Raw genomic sequence first — 21,108 nt, 5'->3', positions numbered from 1 at the left:
TCCCATCCAAAGTACTCACCGGGCGCAAACTCTCTGCCCCCCTTCCAGCTTTCAAGAACCTAACGAGAGTGGGGCACATTTTTCCGGGTGATTTTTTTTTGTCGTGGGCCTTGCGGTTTTTTTCTTGGCCTTTGCGGGCAATTTAAGCAACTCGAAAGCAAATTTGCGGCCCTAATTTTTTGTTGCGCGCGCAAAAGCCCTCACGATCTGAAATATAAACTCGGGGGGCTTAAGGCCTCACGCGGGCTACATCGAGTCAGGATCTGGTTTGAGTCCATCGCCAGCATTGCCACAGTGGATGAAGCGTCCCTGTGTGGGGGCTAAATGGCTTCTGTGAGGATGCACGACGGTGCTGCATGGCTTACATGTTGTATTCCAATAGTGTTGCGCGGCTCATATTCTATTCCAAGTAAGTGTTGTTCGGGCTCACGTGCTGTACCAACGGTGCTGGCCTGCGCAGCGGAAGCGTGAACTGTGACAAAGAAAGAAGCGAGAAGGATCAAAACGCAGGCAGCGTCATCAATCGCGAAGCACTGGAGGGGACCAAGAGCGAACCGGTGGCTCGGCAGGTCGAGGATATTTTACAACAGCAAAATAGGGAGCCGGAGGGGGGGGGGCAAGACTGAAACGGTTCCGGGACACGTGAATAAGGAATGGGAAACAATCGGTTGCCAAGAGGGGTGAATCAAATGTGAACACACGGCAACAGGAGAAAGGGGGGGGGGGGCGTCCAAGAAAGAGACGGAGTGAAACACGTGACGGAAAAAGACATGGAAGACAAAAGGTGAGGACTGGAGAGTGGTGGCGGCAGGGGGTGGGGGGGGGGAGACGCGAGGATGAAAAGAGAGCGGAAAAGCACTGCAGCGACCCGCCGCTGGAGTGGAGGAAGGACGAGAATGATGACAGCGACGACAGTTGAAGGTGACGATGATGACGAGTGCATCACCAGATGTGGTTAACCCGGGTAAAGGAGCGTATCGAGGTTGAAGGGGGTGAGAGCTAGGGCGCACGGCGATGATCTCTCCCCGCGATTCGGTAAAACTGTCGCGATTTGACTCGAGAATTGAATACTTTACGTCTCGTATGAGAAATGGGAATAGGTTTGACCCTTTCTGGCGATAAAACAGTTGTGTTAATATGTTCAAACACCAAGTAGATAGCTTTTGCAAAGAATCAAGTCTGCATCAACCACACGGACTTGTGGTGAACATGCAAACAAAACATGCTCTGCTAATAGACGGATGATTGTCTTTGAAACTGATTGGCCTACACCCCACACAAAAGGCGAACAGTACAAACACAATGCACGTATCAGAGCATGTATAGCTCTAAGGGTGAGCAGCGATACCATGGGACCCTTTTGCCAGTATCAAAGTATGACCCTTTCTGCCAAACTTTTTTGTCTCGTTGTGTGCCGTTCCCGTTTGGGCGACGTGAATGTCGATCCACTTCGACACACGGCGGGCCACGAGTCGCGAAGAACTGCTTCTTGCGCACACGGCGCGACGGGGTGACCAGGGGCTGGTCACCCCGTGGTGCCCTTATAAAACTCAACGTTTAACCTACTCACGCCGGCTTGTGCCCGCCCTCACAGTCGGCCGTATTTGCGGAATACACCACGCCGCCGTTGACCCTGGCCATTGACCGAGCAACCCAACGTTCCTACCAGCTCCCTCCGCAGGAATGTATTAGAAGTCCCGTGAGATCTCCTTCCATGGCCATTCACAATGAGAGTTGTGTTGCATTCATCTTTCAATTCGGATACAACATTACCAATTACTTTGTGTAATGTAGATACTAATTACAATTTAAATCTAATTACATGTTTAAATGACCTTATTCCCCGGATTATAAGGACCCCACTTTTTGCTCCCCATATTTTCAAGGACAAGTTTGGGATGCATCTTACTTCATCCAGAGAATTCGTAACATCTACGTTAGACACTGGCCATCACCTATCGGCTCTCTGCTGTCAGAAAATAATTCTAGGTTAAAATGGAGCTTTGTTTTGAAAGGATGCCAGTCGCGAAAAGTAATGAAAAGTAAAGTAAATAAGAACAACCTGAACAAAAAATGAATACAACGCAGAAGCATTGATCCATCAAGAAGCAGTATAGTGCTCCATCAGGAAATATAAGCACTCTTTCTGTGGAGCCACACATCCTTGGCCAATGTTATTTTGTGGTTAGAAAATGAAGGCCTACTCAAAATGCTCCCGCGCAAGCCAGAATTGTGCAATTTGTAGAGCGAGAGAAGTGTTAAAACATATAATTATGCACAGCGTACTCCCGGTCACAACACAATTAAAAGTTTTCCAATTGTCTTTCATCAGGTGTTGAGTACGCAGATTGATTCATGACAGCGTGTTTATTTTCGAATCATAATAATAATGATTTATTATCCATCCACTATTGGATGGCCTTCATCCATCTATCGATCAACCAACCCCCGTGCTTTTTTGGTCACGGGGGGGGGGGGGGGTGGGGGGGGAGTCGATTGACCATACTTCACCATGCCGGACAGCGTGGATCGGTGGTCCAGAACCGGTTCAGGTATCACGCTCCACCGATGTTAGCCGGGGCCAGGAACCAGACTCAGTTCGCTGGGTTCACTGTGGACTGCACTAACCACTCCGCCACTACTCCACACACCAAACCCACGCATGCTAATATATACACCAATGTGCTGGCCATACCAAAACATGTGCTCACACGCACTGTACAGTTTTTGCAGATATGTCACGAACCACTGCATAGAAACAGCTAAACAAAAATAAAACACAGGGACAGTATCGCTCAAGAATTATTTTCGCAAAAAGCCAAGGTTCACTTTACTGAGATAAAAAAAGCAGCTCTTTTATTTATACTGTTGCACAAGTGCCTTGGCTGGAAAATAGCAAATATTTACAAGTTTGACGGTCGTCACGACGGCCCTCCAAACAAGAAGTAGCCATCTGGACATGGTCCGTGCGCTCCGTGAGTGCGTGAACACAGGCTCACTCGAGGCTTATTTATTTCCTTTTACCAAGTCCCTGCAAAGGGTCCGCTTTTCATTTTTTCAACACCCAAATCAAAACAATGCAATAAAGTTTTGGATTTTAAAGCATCTAAAAATATACAAATGTGAGATTAAGGGCGCAAGATAGTTTGGAAACAACTGGGTAAAAGTCTGTGTGTGCAATGCACATCGTAGGCTTTCGCGACCAATATCATCCATAACAGGGTTTTTTTTTTGGAAAGATCGCGTAAATGTCTAAATGTGTCGTTAAACCTGACACCACCCGACACAGCCAATTCGTTACTAGTACAGCACACCGGTGTGTTGGAGAGCCAAGCCACAACATTTACAATCTGAGTACGACGTTTCGCCAGTAATTACAACTAGCTTCATCAGGCGACAGACAGATTGCGAGTTCTCTTCTGCGTCTTATTGAGGTCACCTCCAAGTCGGTTTGATGGTGTCACAGACGTTCTACTGTTCGTTACGCGGAAGCGGCCAAACAACCACGATGTAGGACTCTACCCAAAAAATTGTCCCGAGGGTGGATCGGTTCAAAACAAATCGTTCGAATCCCTAGAAACAATGAAACGGCTGCAGCCATTCTGACCGATGAATAAACTATGGCATTGTAATGGACAGTGGACATATTGAAAAGGAAAGAGAGTTTAAAGTTAAAAAAGGTAAAAAAAAAAAGTGAGCGAAACCATAAAATTCGGGATGAAGAAAAGCAGAGATATGAAAAATCGTGAAAAATTGCAAACACAAGATATAATACACAGAACCGTTCGGACAAGAATGAAAGTCGAAATCGGAGGACATAACACACGAGAGCGATTGAAAATGTTACAATAAACAATGGCAGCTCGAGAGGAGCCGAGAGGATGTTGATAGAAGCCGCGAGAGCAAGATGGAACAATAACACACAACAGAGACGGAATTATAATAAAACTAGTGGTGGAATTTTACGCACATCTCTTTCGCTAAAATAAATAAAAAAAATTAGCCAGCCCAGGAGAATTCTCGCATGTCAGATGAGCAAGAAAAACACATCACACGTTCCAGGTGTCGCGCGCTGGAAGAGCAAACCACTGCTCTTTGCAGCACACGAAGAAGGGGAAACTCCCGGACCAGATGGAGTAACTGTGGGCATCACTCAAGCAGGAGCCACATACGTTAAATCGAAATGACCCGACGCAATGTTCATACAGAAATCAAATACCCCAAAATCCCGCTCCTCGTCAACAAAGAGGTGCGATAGGAAAAGGTGCAACCGCCCTGCAACTACTTTCTCACGCCACTGCCGGCGGAAAGGCATTTGGCCTACTCTTCCACGCCGGCTAGACACCTCGGAATAGATTGGAATAATCGCGAAACTTTGCACCGTCGCACAAGACCTGCCGATCCACCAACTGCGGTGCACCCACGTGACTGGGGGTAAGAGAGGTGGGGGGCCTGCGGAGGAGGGGGGGGGCGTCAGGGGAGTTTTCAAGAAACTCGCAACCGTTGAGCTGCCTCGCCGGGAGGTGGAATGGAGCCGGCGGCGTTCGGATCAAACAAATCGGGCCACGCTACCGACTGCATGTCGATCGACGAACTGCCGCGTCGTCGCACCGCTCGTCGTTACGGCTCACTCCTCTGGCAGTGGGCGCGGCGGGGAGAGCGGTGGGGCAGTTTCAGCCGCAGAGAGCACACCTGTGATGTAACAGAACGTGGCAATATGTCCCCCGTTAAGTAAGCTAGGAGCGCGCGAGACCGCCCCACGTAAATGAACGGAGCACAGCCAATACGACTCGCGAAACAGGGTCCCCCCTTGTGTCGTGGGAGCACAATGGAACGGTTCAAAAGCGTTTCACGAGGGCCTTTCGCGGCCCTTAAAGCGCTACAGCCCTGGCCCCATTCAAATGTTTGCCGAGAGGTGGGGGCGTGCGCCGCGCGCCGCGAGCGTGATATCCGCGGCACCCTTGGCCGGAGACAAAAAAACAGCGGGCCGACCCGCCGCTGCTGCCGGGCGCGGGAAGCGACGCGCAAAAGCGCCGCTCGGATCAGGGGAGGGGGTCTCGGAGGGCAAGACGCGGACAACGGCTCGCGCGCGAGTGTGAATTTTCACGCGCGCGCGCGAGTTTTGACAAGGGCGCGAGCGGGTACACGGCATTGCGCGTGCTTGACGTGCACACGTGCACAAGACAACCAGTGTACACACGAACAAAGACAAAGGTCCCCTGTGTAGCATTAACACACTGTTGGGCCAAGGGCTGTTAGCGAGCACTTATTGAAGGCCGTCAACGGCACACGAGGGGGTGGGTGGCCAGCACCACGCCCGGCCGCCTTTGTCTCCCCACTGGCGACATTTACACACCGCAGCAAGTACTCATTTGAGGCTGAGACCCAAGACCGGTTCAGATAATCGTCACTGGTGTTGGCCGTGAGTGGAAATCGAACTCGGGTCACCAGGTTTCTAGCGCAGTGTGCTAACCGCTAAACCACCGCTCCCCACCTACATACATACCAATACCCCTGCCATTCGCCACGAAGTGACGGTGACGTCACCACGGCGCCTGTGCCAGGCTAGGTGCACTTGGAGGCCACGCAAAGTGTCGAAGGCTCGCTGGCAGGAGGTCTCGGGACAGACCCAGGTGCCATCGGTTGGCTGACTGAGAGGGAGATGCACCAGCTGTACCCCCTACTGTGCCAACTTGCTGAATTTTAGCCAGTGCTCTGCTCGTTGTTGTGAGCGTCGCTCCTCTGCTCTCCGCTGTTGCTGGAGGGCGACTGCCTTGAACTGCCCAGTAGCATCCTTCACGAGCCTCCTCCAGAGGCCGATATTGACACCGCTGGTATCAGTCATTGGCAAGTCCACTCAGCTCCACATCCTCCCGTACCGCATCAGTTCATCTCTTCTCCAGACCATGTCGTGCCCATTTAGCCCCCTCTATGCGGCCAAACAGAAGCTGGGCATGCAGGCTCCATGACCCAGCCAACGCAGCCTTGCCTGCCGGCAATAGGACTTTGGCCAGATCTTTCAAGGATTTGTGAGCTCCTCACGCAATCCAGCATGGTTAAACCCAGGATGGATCGTAGGCAGGCCAGCCTAAATGTTTCTAACCGGCGAGGATGTTCCATTAGGGGGATCTACATTTCACAAACATAGAGAAGGGAGGGTATTACTGTGACTGAGAAAACCCAACGCTTTGTGCGAAGCGACAGAGCAGGTAGTTTCCACGCAGTATTATGCAGCCGCTGAAAAGATATTGCCGCCCGACTGATTCGGAGTGAAACCTCGGCTGTAAAACAGGAGCTGGGCATAAGTACACTGCCCAGGTATGGGAAACTTTCAACTCTCTCTACAACAGCCCCATCACCAATTGGGAGTTGTGGGGTGGAGTGTCTGATGATACAAAATACCCAGGCAGGTGCTTAGTTTTGGTGGGGCTGATGGTAAGGCCCCACCTCTTAGTGGCACACTCGAGGTTCAGCAGCAGCACCTCCAACTCCTCTTCTGAGTGAGCGGCAATCACCAGATCATCAGCATACGTAACATGGTTGACCAATAGGGAGCCATCCCTCGACCGCACCCGGGCATCGATCAGCCTCCCATTGTATCTGTACCAGATAGGAATTCCTCCGGTAGAGCCATTGAAAGCTTCTCGAACAACGTGAACAAAGATGATGTTAAATAATGTGGGAGCCAGAGGTCATCCCTGTCGTACTCTAAGGTGAACTGTGAATTGCTCCGACTCATGGCCACGTAGCTTTACCCAGGCTTGCCCACCATCATGAAGGCCCTTAATGATTGTGAGCAGAGAGTCATGGACTCCGAAATCAGAAAAAAGAACTGCCCAGATACGTACACATGCATGCACACGCGCACAAAAACACAAGTGTGCACACAAACACGTACACACGTGGACATGCATGAGCGTGCACACATATGAGCACATATACACAATGGTAAAGATTTACCCGTACAGCCTTAACAAGCTAGCGCAGCACGCTAACCGCTGCTCGACCGCTCCCCACCATTTCACACACACACGCGCACAAACGCACGAGGACCCAAGCACACGTGCACGCACACACCACACACGTATGTGCACGCACGTGCGCACGCACACCTGTGCTAACAGTTTTTCGGGCAGCCCTTTTTGGAACAAAGTGAAACCAAACTACGCCCTCTCCACGCCAAGCTTTTCATTTATTCACAACTTCCACGTACAGCCCCTCCACGCGCAGGCAGTATACACCGAGGAGGCCCGTTCTCCATCACGTGCAATGTGCACAGCATTATCCCGAGTCAGATCCCATTGAGAGTCATCATCTCCTTTGCCAGGGAGATCTGGTTCAGTTGTTATGTTTTTACAATTTGGTTGTGGGATGTTGGGGCACGCCTCCTGACAACGCTTCGGCAGAGATGGCTTCATCTTTAATCGACGGCGGAGAGACATTTGGCTGCGATGTCGCTCGTCCTGTACTTTTCTTTCCCACCGGGCAACTATTTCTCGCCTCCCCCTTCTTATTTTCCCTTCTCTTTGTTTCGCTCAAACTATTAAACAGCGCCGATGCGCCGCGGAGGAAGGAGTGCGCTGGAGGCGCACGTGCGTTAGCTCAAGCGTAGCACCCGACCACGGGAGATCGGCGCGTCGCTCGCGATTCCTAGCCCAGAATCACGTCTTGATTTTCGTAATCGAAATACGATTCGCTTTCGCGCTACGGCTACCACACGTCCCAGTTGCTGTGGAGTGGTCCTGGCGAGTTCATAAAGTTTGTCCACATGTCCACCCACTCGCGACGCCACTGTCCGCTCACCCCCCCCCCCCCCCCAAGCTCCCACGCCTCCCCCCCACCCTCCCCCACTCCTTCGCCACCACCGCGAAGGTTTTAGAAGACGTTTTAATTCGTCCTCGGTTACATAATTTCTGGCCTAATGCTCGTATCATGATATGGGCAAAGGGCGGAGCTATCTGAGCAGTGGGTGGGGTTGCCTGAGCAGTGGGTGGGGCTACCTGAGCAGTGGGTGGAGCTACCTGAGTAGTGAGTGGGGCTACCTGAGCAGTGGGTGGGGCTACCTGAGCAGTGGGTGGAGCTACTTGAGCAGTGGGTGGGGCTACCTGGGCAGTGGGTGGAGCTACTTGAGCAGTGGGTGGGGCTACCTGAGTAGTGGGTGGGGCTACCTGAGTAGTGGGTGGGGCTACCTGAGCAGTGGGTGGGGCTACCTGAGTAGTGGGTGGGGCTACTTGAGTAGTGGGTGGGGCTACCTAGGTAGTGGGTGGGGCTACCTGAGCAGTGGGTGGGGCTACCTGAGTAGTGGGTGGGGCTACCTGAGTAGTGGGTGGGGCTACCTAGGTAGTGGGTGGGGCTACCTGAGCAGTGGGTGGAGCTACTTGAGCAGTGGGCGGGGCTACGTGAGCAGTGGGTGGAGTTACCGGAGCAGTGGGTGGGGTTGCCTGAGCAGTGGGTGGGGCTGACTGAGCAGTGGGTGGAGCTACCTGAGTAGTGGGCGGAGCTACCTGAGCAGTGGGTGTGGCTGTGAGAAGTGGGCAGGGCTGCCGGCTCTCCATGTGTCCTGGATGAGCCTCCCAGATCCGTGGTCGCCTTGCTGGATGGCCTAGTGGAGGGCAGCCCAGAAACGGTTTTGACTCGTGCCAGCGAGGGGAGGGTTTGCAACAGATCTTCGATGGCAGAATCCCAGTTTGAATCCTATTCAAATCGACAGTTTTTTTTATTTTTACATGGAAAACGCTCACAGACGGACCACGATTCCTGTAGGAATCTTCCAGCTCTTAACGACCACCCAAATCGCTCGGAATGTGCTTGGCCTCGTCAGGCCTCATCCCATCTATGCAGCTAAGCAGCTTTCGAGCCTGGATAGCGCTTGGATGGGCAACCGCCAGGCATAAAACAGGCGTTGTACGCTGCTGCTACGTTATTGACAAGCAGTCGGCAGTGCAGCAAAATCCAATGTGGTACTGCCCTATGAACCTACTGGCTACTGCTGCTCGCCTTCGTCATGCCATCCTCACCGGCGTGATGAAGTACGGTCAAACAACCCACACGACCAGGCGATTAATTTCGCACAGAATATTTATCTGCTCGAAGGCAGACACGTGACTTGTAGTCGCAGCCGTAGCGCGAGGTACGTATGGAGGCAGTCGCCCTCCAACAACAACGAAGGGCAGAGGAGCGACACTCGCAACAACGAAGGGAGCACCGAGTGGATAAACTGCAGCAAGCTGGCACAGTCGGGGCCACAGCTGGTGCATCTGCCAGTCATCTCAGTCAGTCAACCGATGGCACGCGGGTCTGTCCCGTGACCTTCTGTCCAGCGAGCCTTCGACACTTCACGTGGCCTCAAAAGTGCATCTGGCCTGGCACAGGCGCCGTGGTGATGTCACCATCATTTAGTGGGTGTGTGCATGTCGAGCTTCTTTCGCACCGTGCGTAGCCAACCGTGCTGATCGGAGGTGCGGGTGGTGCGCCGGGTGCAGAACTATGCATCAGGTCGCAGAGCCAGACCAACCAGGCCCTTGTCGTGTGCTAGAGGCCTTCATTCCAGGAACGCGAACAAAGATCACATTTGCCTCCGCCAACAGCACAACAGCGGCCTTCGTCCCGCCGTAACGGTGGGGGCCACAGTTCCACCCGGAGATGAACGCAAAAGTCAAATCAAATCGTATCTGTGGCCATTCTCGTAGCACGAGGCTGTCACCGAAGGTGCTGTGTTTCACAGGACACAAGCCTGCAGTGGTTTCACAGTGCGGTGTGGGGGGGGGGGCGAAGTTGCCGCGTGATTTATAACCAATCAAAACATTTGCAAGCATTCTTCAAATTTGGCATATCTGAACCGTTACGACTGCGGATCGACTGCAGATCGACGACCGTAGTCGTTTTACGGTTGAAACGCCCCGGGGGGGGTGGAGGGGTGGGGGGATTTGGCCAGGAAGGGCAGCCGGAGCTCAAAACCGCTAAACCTCTGCAACAAGCGGCAGAACGAGCGCTGCTGCTGCCAATCCCTCGGACCGTGTCTGGCCTGCGCCCCCCACCACCGCCTGCGACGGTTAGAGACGCGGCCGACGGCGGCGAGCGGAGGACTTGCACACGCGTGCGCAACGACGAGAGAGACAGAGAGAGCGAGAAAGCGTTTAACGTCAAAAGTCTTATTTACAATAACCCAAGCGGAACGGTTTCGGGGGGGGGGCGGCTTTCACGCGGAATCCAACCGGGCTGCGTTTTATCGCTCCCAGAGCACAGGGGGGGGGGGGGGGGCTGGCAGCGTGGACAACGGCACGTCATCTGTGAAGCCAGCAGCCCTCGTTCAAGCAGCTGCACGCGCGCGCGCGCCAACGGCTGACCTCAACTTTTCACGTCTGCAGGACGTATATTGAAACATTAGAAAAAGGCGATGAAAACGTCACGCTTTATGGCCATCGTCCTCCCCACCCAGAGATACGTAAATTGTCCCCCCACGTGTTATGAGGATTTTGTTTAACTTCACAAAACTATTGTTGAATCTCAAAAAAATATATAATAGGTATGTTGAACTTCTTTTGTACCGTACGTGGCCAACTGGGATAATTGGAGGTGCGGGGGAATGACAACTAAACACGCACATCAGTTCTCACGAGAAGCTTAAGAGATTTCATCTATAAAATCCCTTACTGTCAGCAAAGGTGAAAATATTAAATTGCAATCTTTTGGGCCTAAGCCCAAGATCACAGACCACAACCAAACTCATCATCACATCTCGTCGTGCACCTGGTTCTCTCCGGCCTGAAAGAGCTCCCACCCGTCTCTCTGAGAGGTGAATTACGTTCACCACAACACGATTAGGAGCTATCAACCACCTACACATGAAAAGGAAACTCAGGTTACGTCCAACAAGAGTTGGGATGTTAGTTGTGGACGTGGACAACAATACTGGAACAGGGACATATTTATGAGGGTCATAAAAAAGTCAGCATCAGCCATGGTCTATCCGCTGATGGATGAAGTCCTCGGCCACCGCTCACGATCCTGCGATGGAGTAATCCACCCAGCACCTGCCCGTGAATGATTTCATCGCTCCATCTCCCCGGTGAGCAACCCTCTCGGGATGCATTCCATTCTGTGGCCGATACTCCGTCAACATTATCATTCTCGAACCATCGTCCACCATCCCTTCTAAGCGATATACAGAGCATAAACAAACGTGTGTGCATATACACACAACTAAAAAATCATCGATGCCTAGAGTTTAACAGACGTGTGTCGGTGTTGTTTCGGCAACGCCACGCACCCGCGTGGATTAACGCGCCCCGCGAGCTTTTGAACAGAATCCGAAAACTGTCAGCGAAGAAATCTGTTTGGCGTCACGCTCCCAGCAACGCGCGGTCATTTATGACTTCACGATTGCCCCCCCTGCGCGCGCTCGCTCTCCACCCGCCGCTGGCACACCGGCCATGGCACGCAACGGCGTTGGCGCTCTCGGGTTTTTCGCGAGGCTTGATGCCACCGCCCCTCCTTCCACGTGGGACAACGCGTGGGCGAGCGAGCGAGCGGGCGGGCGGGCGTTGAGAAGCTTCGTTCGGTTTCGTGGGCGACCAAGACCGGGTAGAGGTCCCCGCGAAAGCCTGGCAGAGCCTTTTAAAAGACGACGCCACTTTTGGTTTCAAACGCAGAAATAAAAATACGTACAAATAGTAATGAATTTGGAAAACGCAAATGTCATGAGCAATATCGTAGCAATGCCATTCGGCTGATATAGCTGTCATTTCAAAAAAATATAAAAAAGAAGTTTCTATGAATGATCACCACGCATTCCTCCCTGCATAGATTTTATTAAAAGCACGTGGGCTCCTTGATATAAAAACAGAGTTTTTACTGCAGCGGAAACGGCTTATAGGAAGAGAGAGAGAAGCGTGCCTCAAAGGCCTGTTACACGATTTGCCATGGCGACAGTGAAAAAATACAAATATCCTCCACCGGGCTGATAGATTTTACTCACAATTAGTGCGGACAGGGTACAGGAGGCTCAGCGGGCTGACGTGCACAGGCCGCGGACGTTATAGCAGGTAAGGCCCACTGAGCATTTATTTAGAAGCGACCTGGCCAAAAGTGATAGAGCTCAACGAAGTGGCTTATCGCTCAGAAATTTAAATCGGCCAAACACTCTAAACGCACGTCGATTCTAAATGTGGAGGGGAAAAACCGGAGGTCCCAGAGAAAAATCCACGGCAGAGAGAGAGCGAGACACCGCAAACTCCAATTATGCAGTGGGCATCGTGGCCGGGATCGAACCTACGACTTCCTGTACACCAGGCGAGGGAGTTAACATCTCACCACGGCGGCGTGCACCGCCTCCCCCGCCACTCGCAGGAATCTGGAGGGAAGGTGCGCTCTTTGTCGGATAACTTGACAGGGCAGTCGTGGGCCCTCCGACGCAACTTTCACGTCGTGCCGCGCGTCACTCGGCACGACGCCCGACGCTGCGCTTCCACGTCGTGACGGGGAGCTTCTTCAGCGAGCGAACTGAAATCAAGAAGCTCCCGGCCAAACTCATCAATTCGGATCACGAAGAAGCTGCTGCCGGAAACGCGGAGCGTGCAACGCCGGGCGCGCGGTTTGACCGGAACAAAAACAAAAACGAGCCGGTGGAAGCGCGCAGCAAAGACCGCGGAAGCCTACGCTGGCACGGTCAAGCGAGCGCAGATTTTTCTCCGGCTCTGCAAGTGGCCAGCCCCTCTCGTTTTGTCTGTTCTTCACAGAGAGGTGCGCGGGGGGGTAAACGCCACCGTCCCATCGCACCTCTCACGCGAATGCCGACTCCTGAACCGCATGGAACAATTCATTCAAACGAACTACAAAGAGAGAGAGAGAAGAGAGCGGCATAAAAGCTGCCAAAGCCAGTCTAATAAGCCAGCCCCATTCTCTGCATCAAAAAATCATTTGCATCGCGCGTGCGCGCGAATATAAACCGCTCTGCGTCCACAGAAGGACGGCGACCGGGAGGACCTTCGGAGGCCGTGCCTCCGCAAAGCACGCTTGGAAGCGCACAAATAGCAAGGCAAATAATAAAAAGCCAATATTTTAAAAATGATCCGTGTAAAAAAAAAATAAACCACCCCACCACGAAGCTATCTTGTATCAATATTTCTCTACCTAGCCGGTTTCATCGGGGGGGGGGGGGGGGGCGGTTAAAATCGGTGGGTTTTTTGTTCTTTTTCCGTTGCATCAAGTCACCGTGCGCCAGAGGGGCCTGGGTGCGTGCACGCAGCGCGAGCGAAGCGTAGGAACGATCTTAAAACACCGCCACTCTTAGATGTGTGGCTTTTAACTGCGCGGGCCGCTCCCTCGGGCAGCCTTTCAGCTCCGATTTTGAAGTTACATTTTGAGGAAAATTTAAATTAAGCAGACTGTGGCACGCAAGGATGGGTTGGTGGCTCGGGCAAGCGCTGACAAAAAATAGCTCTGGTACCACACGGCGCCGGAACCCGCACGTGTACCGCACAGTGCCCGGCATTGTCGTGCCCACTTCGCTATTGCAGGATTACACTGGGGTGCAGCGGTAGCGGTGGTGGCGGTGGCGGTGGTGGTAGTGGGGAAGTGGTTAGCCAACTGCGCTACGAACCCCCTGAACTGAGTTTGATTCCCGGACTGGGGCTAAAGTCAGCGGCGAGCGATATCTGAACCGGTTCTGCGCAAACACCGCCCCCCTGAACCACTCACCCCATTTCTCTAATCTGCACTGACCAGGGTGGTGAAGTACGGTCGAACAACCGTCACGGCTGACACACGCTAGCTGATCTAAAACTCCACGCACGTTCTGTCAACATCACTGAAGTCTGAAGGTGCCATATCACGGTATAAATATTCTGGCCTTACGTGGTAAAATAAAAAAAAATGTGTTTAATAGTTTAATCTGGCCACGTATATCATTCCTAACCAATTGCATAATGCCGCTGGCGGCGTAGAGAATCGCGGTGGGGCGGCAGCTGAAGTAGGTGATGCGGGCGTTGCGGGCAATGGGGGCAAATGCGGGCGATGCGGGCGGCACCCACGGATAAACGGAGCGGGGGAACTCCGACCGCTCGCCGGCAGATGCCCTACGAGAGAGCGTCGACACGTCGCAGGACCGCGGGAGGTGTCGGCCGCACGGGGAGGGCCTTCGTTCGGCGGCGGGACAGACCGCGGCAACGATGATCTAACACCCTACACGATTGTGCCCAAACGGGCACAACGCCTTTCCCGCTCAGCGGCTCCGTGCTCGTGCGGAGTACGCGATCGACTTTTTTGCCGAACCGTCGTTTCGGTGCCGATCGAAGGCGACGACGGCAGTCCACTGGCGCGGGACGATGGACAAACACAAGTTGTTTGAGCGAGATCTTGTAACTCGTCGCGGCTAAAACTTTGCGAAAACAAAACTCAACCTTCCCATTCCCCCCCCCCCCCCCCCAGTAATATTAAACCCAAGCCAGTTGAGGAGCCCTTTGTTTTGCTTTATTCAGCAGTGGCACTGACATGGCTCTTTGCGATGGTGGAAAACAAACGTGAGATGCACGCAGCGTGTTCGTTGTCGTCGGACATTTGGCGGACAACCCACGAAACGAATCGGAGTTTTTTAGCTGTGAAGCGGGGCCTAAACAACAGAGCACGCACGGCCTCAGGAAACGCGGCCTGCTCGAGGAGGCTGCTTGGCTGAGAGCTGTTAAACTTAGAAGAAAAAAAGACTTGTAATTTTTACCAGGTAAGGCCAACGGAGCGATGTGGCTCTTTTTCAGGAGTGACCTGCCCAAAAATGACAATTTATAGCAGCCAAATACTCTAAACGCATGTTGTTTCCAAATGGAGGGAAAAAGCAGAGGACCCGGATAAAATTCCAGAGAGAAAGTTCCTGAACGGACTCCTCTTTCGTTTCGCTCTCCACACATTGGCCTCATGAGGATAACAAAAAAAGTACGAATAATAGGCGACATTTTGGGAAAAAACAGCGTGCGCTATGATGAAGGGCCATATAATGGTCGAAAGCGTCTGGCTCCACAGCTCAGCCGGCAACACGTGTTTTGTTTGACTTGCCTGCGCATCGAAGTTAGTTCACTTTAGGGACAGGCTTACATTGTATGACATCGCAAGACCCCCAACACCACTCTGAGACAGGCACGCAGCTGGCCGGCTTATGGAGTCAGAATCAGAATATTGAATTTATACTTCAGGACTCCGATGAGCTATGAAGCTCTTTTACAGATGCCCAGTAGGGGCACGGGGTAAGAACGTTTACAACAACAAAGAGTACAAAAACACGATAGTAGTGAAAAGTACAAACTCACCCAAGCACATAAAAATAAAACATCCCCATCCTATCAGGCAAAGCCCACCGAGGTAGGCGCCACGAACGGGCGATATTTAATCTCGCCGGGTGCTCCCTCCTCAACCTGCTTCTGAATAGGTGGGGCTTGGAATCGAATTAATTAGCCAAATAATTCGTTTCGGGTGAACACAGGGCCGTGGCCGCGCGAATGAAATGGATCGTGAAAATAAACGCAAAATAACAAAAATTAATAAACAAAATAAGCAAAAACGAAATAAAAAAGAAACAAAAACTAAATAAACAAAAAATAAACAAAATAACCAAAAACAAAATAAACAAAATCACCGCGGAATACGGCGCTCCCTTTTCTGCAAATCTGGGAGGGCTGGCGCGTGAGCCAATGTCGGAACCTTCAGTGAGCCATGCACAGTTTCGGATATATATCGCCCTCAGCCAGCTGTGTCAACACGGCCAGCTGACCCCCGCTCAGAGTCCGCGCAAACATTGTACGAGCGTGCTCGTGCGTGCGTGCGTGCTCGTGCGTGCGTGCGTGCTCGCTTGACTTGTGCAAATGCGTGCAGAGATTGATCCGGCCCGGACCGACCGACCGACCGAAAGCATAAAAATTAACCCGTAAAAACAAAGTTTTTCACTATAAATCCTTTATATGCGTGTTCCATGGGCCACAACCCAGCCCACATTGGTCTTTGAAACGGGCGGCTAGAGTTCTCTCGTCCTCTGGCTTGAGATGGCTGCCACCTATGGGTCAGATGATTGCCTGGCAGCATTAAGCAATTGGTAATTAAATATATTTTTTTTTTTCCTAAAAAGTGTAAAATTTTGGAAAAAAAATTTCACGAAAATAAATTGTCACGCACAACGAGTCTGTGTGCAAAATGTCAGCTCGATTGGATCACGAGAAGTGGGTTAAAAAACGACCGAAAGATTTGCACGGTCGTAAGAGCGCAAGCAAGCAAGCAAGTGAACTTAATATAAAGGATTTAAAAATCGAAGCGATCTGTCGAGCATCATCCCCGTGACCGAAGAGTTGCCGTCCGCGTCGGATGCTTCCCACCTCTCGCGATGATTTGGCGTCCCTCACAGAGAGAGAGTTATCGTCCCGACCGCTCGCTGATCCGTTTCAATTCCACTTACTTCTCGTCCCCCCCCCCCTCTCCTCAATTCCGTCAAAGCCTCAATTGAAACAGGGCAAGTGTTAGCGAGGCGCAAAGTGCGCGTGCGATGCGTGCCCATGCAGCCCGTGCCGATGCGGAGTCGAGGACGGGAAAAATCTGGTGGCGTCAAAACAGAGGGGGGATTCCTATTCTTGGTTCTTTCGGTAGAGTCACGTAGAAGGGAAATAAAAAAATTATAACAAACTATAAAACAAAAAAATTTCTCACGACGTTTCGACTGCAACACAAGCAATCATCATCAGGTGTGAAATCCACAGCAAGAGGGAGGATTAGCAAGCGGCCGGGTAGCTCAGGGGTTAGAGGAATGATCCAGCAGCTCTGCGATTTTTGGTTTTTAGCCACCCTTAGTTAAACAGGGTTCGAAACGTGTAACGAGTCAGCGGAAATCAGCCTGGTACTGTAAAACTATAAAAAAATTTTATTTCACCAGGTAAGGCTCACTGAGCGATGTAGCTCTTTTTTAGAAGCGACCTGGCAATCGTAAATGAGGGCTCAACAAAAGTGACTTATAGCGGCCGAATAACCATCAAACGCTTGACGTCGATTCTAAATGTGGAGGGAAAAATCCGGAGGACCCGGAGAATACACGAGCACACGGAGAATACACGAGCACACGGAGAATACACGAGCACACGGAGAATACACGAGCACACGGAGAATACACGAGCACACGGAGAATACACGAGCACACGGAGAGAAACAGGCAAACGGGGGAGAGAGACGTGGAGTCAGGGTTTGGGATCGAACCCACGACCTCCTGCATACAGGGCAAAGGAAGATAAACGATTCGCCACCGGTGGCTGCACAAAAATAAAAAAGGCCCATCCGCATTCAGTATGGGCTTTCAATTAATGTGGCTGAATTCCAGCTCTCAGAAATAAAAGTAGTGTGTACATCGGTTCGACTGCCATGCGCCAAACATTGCTCAGGAGGAGGGAGGAGTGGGAAAGTTTATCCCCTCCACCCCTCCACCCACACACACACCCCACCCACCCCCCCAACCAGCGTATTTTATCCACGCCGTGTCAAAATCTCAGAAGGAGATCCGTGGCATCAGCTGCTGCGGGCCGTTCGCTAAACGTCGGGGCGACGCGTTGGTTGTTCACTCCCGAGAGCTCCGCCACAATGCCATTAGCATGAATGATATAACATTTGTGGGGGAGTGGGGGGGATGGGAAAGCCCAACATTTTTGGAACAATTTCACCCTTCCCTTCCCGTGAGACGTGGGCAGGAGCAGAGCAGGTTTAGCAGTGAATGCTACCACTGCTAAGTAATGATTTAACTCTTAATGACCAGGTCTCCCGTGCAAAGCGTCCGTGCATCTTAAGAGGGCTGCTAGACACTGCAAACTGTCAAAGGATGATTGAACGAGTTAATGTATTGATTGTTGTTTTAAATTTAGCAACTTTAAGATGAGCATTCGCGCGCATATTTGAACAATGTCCACACACGATGATCAAAACGCGTGTTTTTAAGTGCTGGATTTAGCAGCATCATCATCATCAATGCCACTGATAAAATCATCATCATCATCTGCAATCGTCACTGCGTGGTCGAGTTTCCTGAATTATTAAGGCTGGACGACCGGCATCGATTATCCTAAAGTAACGACGATTAATCTATCGTAAAATAAACAATCGATTCATTAGTGTCACTCGATTAACCATTTTTTTCCCCCCGTTTAACTGGGCTGCTCCTGTAAACAGATTGATTGAATGGCCGCACCCGCTGCCAGCCGCTCTCAAGGAGATGGGGCTCGGCGCAGCAAACGGTTTTAGACAACTGATGGGGCTATTTCTGTCAACCATCGGGCTCCCTCGATCGGCTGGAAGAGGGCTCATAATGTGAACACGGCTCAACTTGTCTTGAGACCTCAGGGCATCAGAGCTGAGGCTTGGAAGCTGGTAAGATGACACAATCTCAATCTCTTTCTTCCCTGCATTTCTCTTCCATTGGCTCAGCATCTCTCTCTCTCTCTCGCGCGCGTCCCTTCCCATGTATCCCCCCCTCTTAATCTCTCTCGCTCCGCGACTATTTTGCTCCCATTCTTACTATCGCTCTCCAACCTCCCGCTCTCACATACTCCACACTCACACACTCGCGCACATGCCTTGGCGCACGCACACACGCACGCGGCCGGCGCTCTCTCCCCGCGCGCGTGTGCACGCACGCAGATGTGTAAAAAAATACAGCAACCCCTGAACAAAAACAAACCCTGGCAGCGCCTCGTCTGCCTTGCCGGAGCGTGGCCAGCCCCCAGCACGGGTGTGTGCGTGCGTGTGCGAGATCGCAGTGCTCTATTTAATTTTTTTCAACGATTCGACAATTTTTTTTGGATTTTTTTTTACTAGGTAAGGCCCCACCGAGCTATTAAGCAAATTTTTTTTCAGAAACTGGCAAAACATGTGATAGCTCAATGAAGTGGCTTATCATCGTGTGCAAATTTACAGCAGCCAAATACTCTAAACGCGTGATGTTGATTCTAAATGTGGCGGAAACAACCGAAGGACCCGGAGAAAAATCCACGCGACCACGGGGAGAGAGAGAGACACGCAAACTCCAAATATACAGCAGCAGACGTCAGGGTCGGGATCGAACCCACGACCTCCTGCATACCTAGGCGAGGCAGTTAGCGCGGCGCCAACTCATGTGGCTCCCGGCCACCGCCCGTTCCACACAGCAGCCGAAGCAAGAGCGCGCGGACACGCGGGAACATTGTTGTGATTGTTACGGGAAAGCGAAGCATGTGATTTATTCACTCCAGGGTTCCACACTGCCCGCGACAACCAACTCGAACACGCTTGCCTCTGGGTGTTCGGCGGTCCAAAGCACTGTCCACCCTCAACCGTGCTTAGCTTCTTCCGAGATCTGGCGAGATCCAGCCGGCGCGATTTGGTCACGGGGATTTAGAACGAGCAGCTCGCAAATGGAAAGGCTGCGAAGATGATAATCCTCGTTGGGGGTTGACTCAGCCCATCATCCCTTCAGATCGATTAAACGAGTCCATCAACAAAATAAACGTGGCTGCCATATGGATAGACTCGTACCTGTCATAGGAATGCGGAGTTTGCACCGCGAGCTCGGGGTTGTGAAACAGGAGATGAGCGCCACATCATTGCCCGGAAATCACGTTGGCTACAGACCAGGGGTGGGACACGAATAGGTTCTCTGATAGGCCACACATTGACACACACACACATGCACCTCCGTCACTTCTGTCACTGCAAGAGGGTCTTGCACTGACAGACCGTGACCAAACACACGGCGTTGGCAGACCAAAAATATTTCTCCTCCAGTACCCGATTAGCGCGGCTGACTTTGTGAGATGCTTGCATTGAAGGGTACCTACAAGTTTGCGGTAGGCCCACTCAGTTCCCGAAGAAGCTCACAGCACGTGCGGCGAAACGTCAAGGCAACACGAAGCACAATCGGGAAAAAAACACGTGCGACAGTGACACAGCACGATGGCAACGACCTATGCAGCGGTTCGGCCTTATTGGGGCTGCGGGACGTATGAAATGAAGTCTTGGGCCGCGTCTGGCCCACGAGCTGTCGGTTCCGTGACAGGAGTCAATCGCCCACCGCAGTCGGGGGCACGGCCGCGGTGGCCTTTGGCCAGGCGTTAAAAACGCGCTTTCACATTCGCCCGTTGTTTTGTGTGTGATTTTTCTTTTTTTTGCTCGAACACTCGGGGCAAATTTGTGAGTTTTTGGTAAACAACAAAGGGCTCTTGAATTAAAAAAGAAAACCTATTTTTTTTTATAACTCAGCTCAAGCCAGGTTTTTGTGTGTGTGTCCGCGTGTGTTCGAGGAGTCTTTTTGAAAGTTGCTCCAAGACAAACCCCATTTTTCTCAAATCCGTCTCCACTGACCTTCCAAGTATGTCCTGCTCACCATCCGCGCCCTGCCCCACCATGGGCGCCCTGCCCCACGTTCACCCTGAACCACGCGCACACATTGCCATAGCACATCGTTAGGACACACACACACACGCGAAGATAGCAAAGCAGCGCAGACGCACGCCTCAGAAAATGTTTATCCCAAGCACGCTCCGCTCCGACCTATCACAAGAGCACATTGTTCGATAAGCACCAGCTGCACGATTTCGCACAATGCAAACACAACGGCGCTTCGAGCACAGTTTATGCAATTTGTAATCTGCCCGTCTTGACGCTACTCCACTGCGGCGTAAACACGGCCCCCACAACAGGCCGATGTTATGTCCCCCGTAATAAATAATGATCCTCGTGAAAACTCCGCTCTCCACCAAAGATGCTCCGCGCGCGTCGAACGATATCGCGTCTCTTCTACTTTGAGAGTCAAAACCCCGTCTCGGTGAAATTATATTTTTATTTTTTATGGGAAATTGGACTTCTCGCTCAGTACGCACGCAAGCCTCGAGTGAACGAAACCTTTACACCTCGCGTCAAAATGTATCGCCCCGAAATCCGACGCTCCCCGTTAAATATGCATGTTCGGTATTCTTTTCGTCGCTTTAATGGTCTCAATATTATTAGGGGGTCGCGGTCCCTGGCGCTTGGCATGGTGAAGTGCGATGCACACGACCAGCACGGCGTGGGGCAGGGTCCCCATCTTCCTACGGCGGTGGATTGACGCGGGGGGCTGTTGCAGGC

At 51.9% G+C, this 21,108-nt stretch overlaps 1 long non-coding RNA gene across 4 annotated transcripts in view; it reads right to left on the bottom strand.

Moving 5' to 3' along the window:
* Nucleotides 1-21,108, bottom strand: part of LOC144723416 (uncharacterized) — a 143,865-nt gene that overhangs the window by 32,008 nt on the left and 90,749 nt on the right. For all 4 annotated transcript variants that reach the window (XR_013586171.1, XR_013586169.1, XR_013586168.1 and 1 more), the window contains exon 4: nucleotides 20,347-20,413. This is a non-coding gene — a long non-coding RNA (uncharacterized LOC144723416). The remainder of the gene's footprint in view (nucleotides 1-20,346; nucleotides 20,414-21,108) is intronic.

Source organism: Lampetra planeri, chromosome 17 (genome assembly GCF_965212315.1).
Source record: "Lampetra planeri chromosome 17, kcLamPlan1.2.h2, whole genome shotgun sequence".
NCBI classification, from domain to species: domain Eukaryota; kingdom Metazoa; phylum Chordata; class Hyperoartia; order Petromyzontiformes; family Petromyzontidae; genus Lampetra; species Lampetra planeri.
Note: the sequence above shows the minus strand (reverse complement) of the source record. Positions and strands in the feature narration are given on the sequence as shown.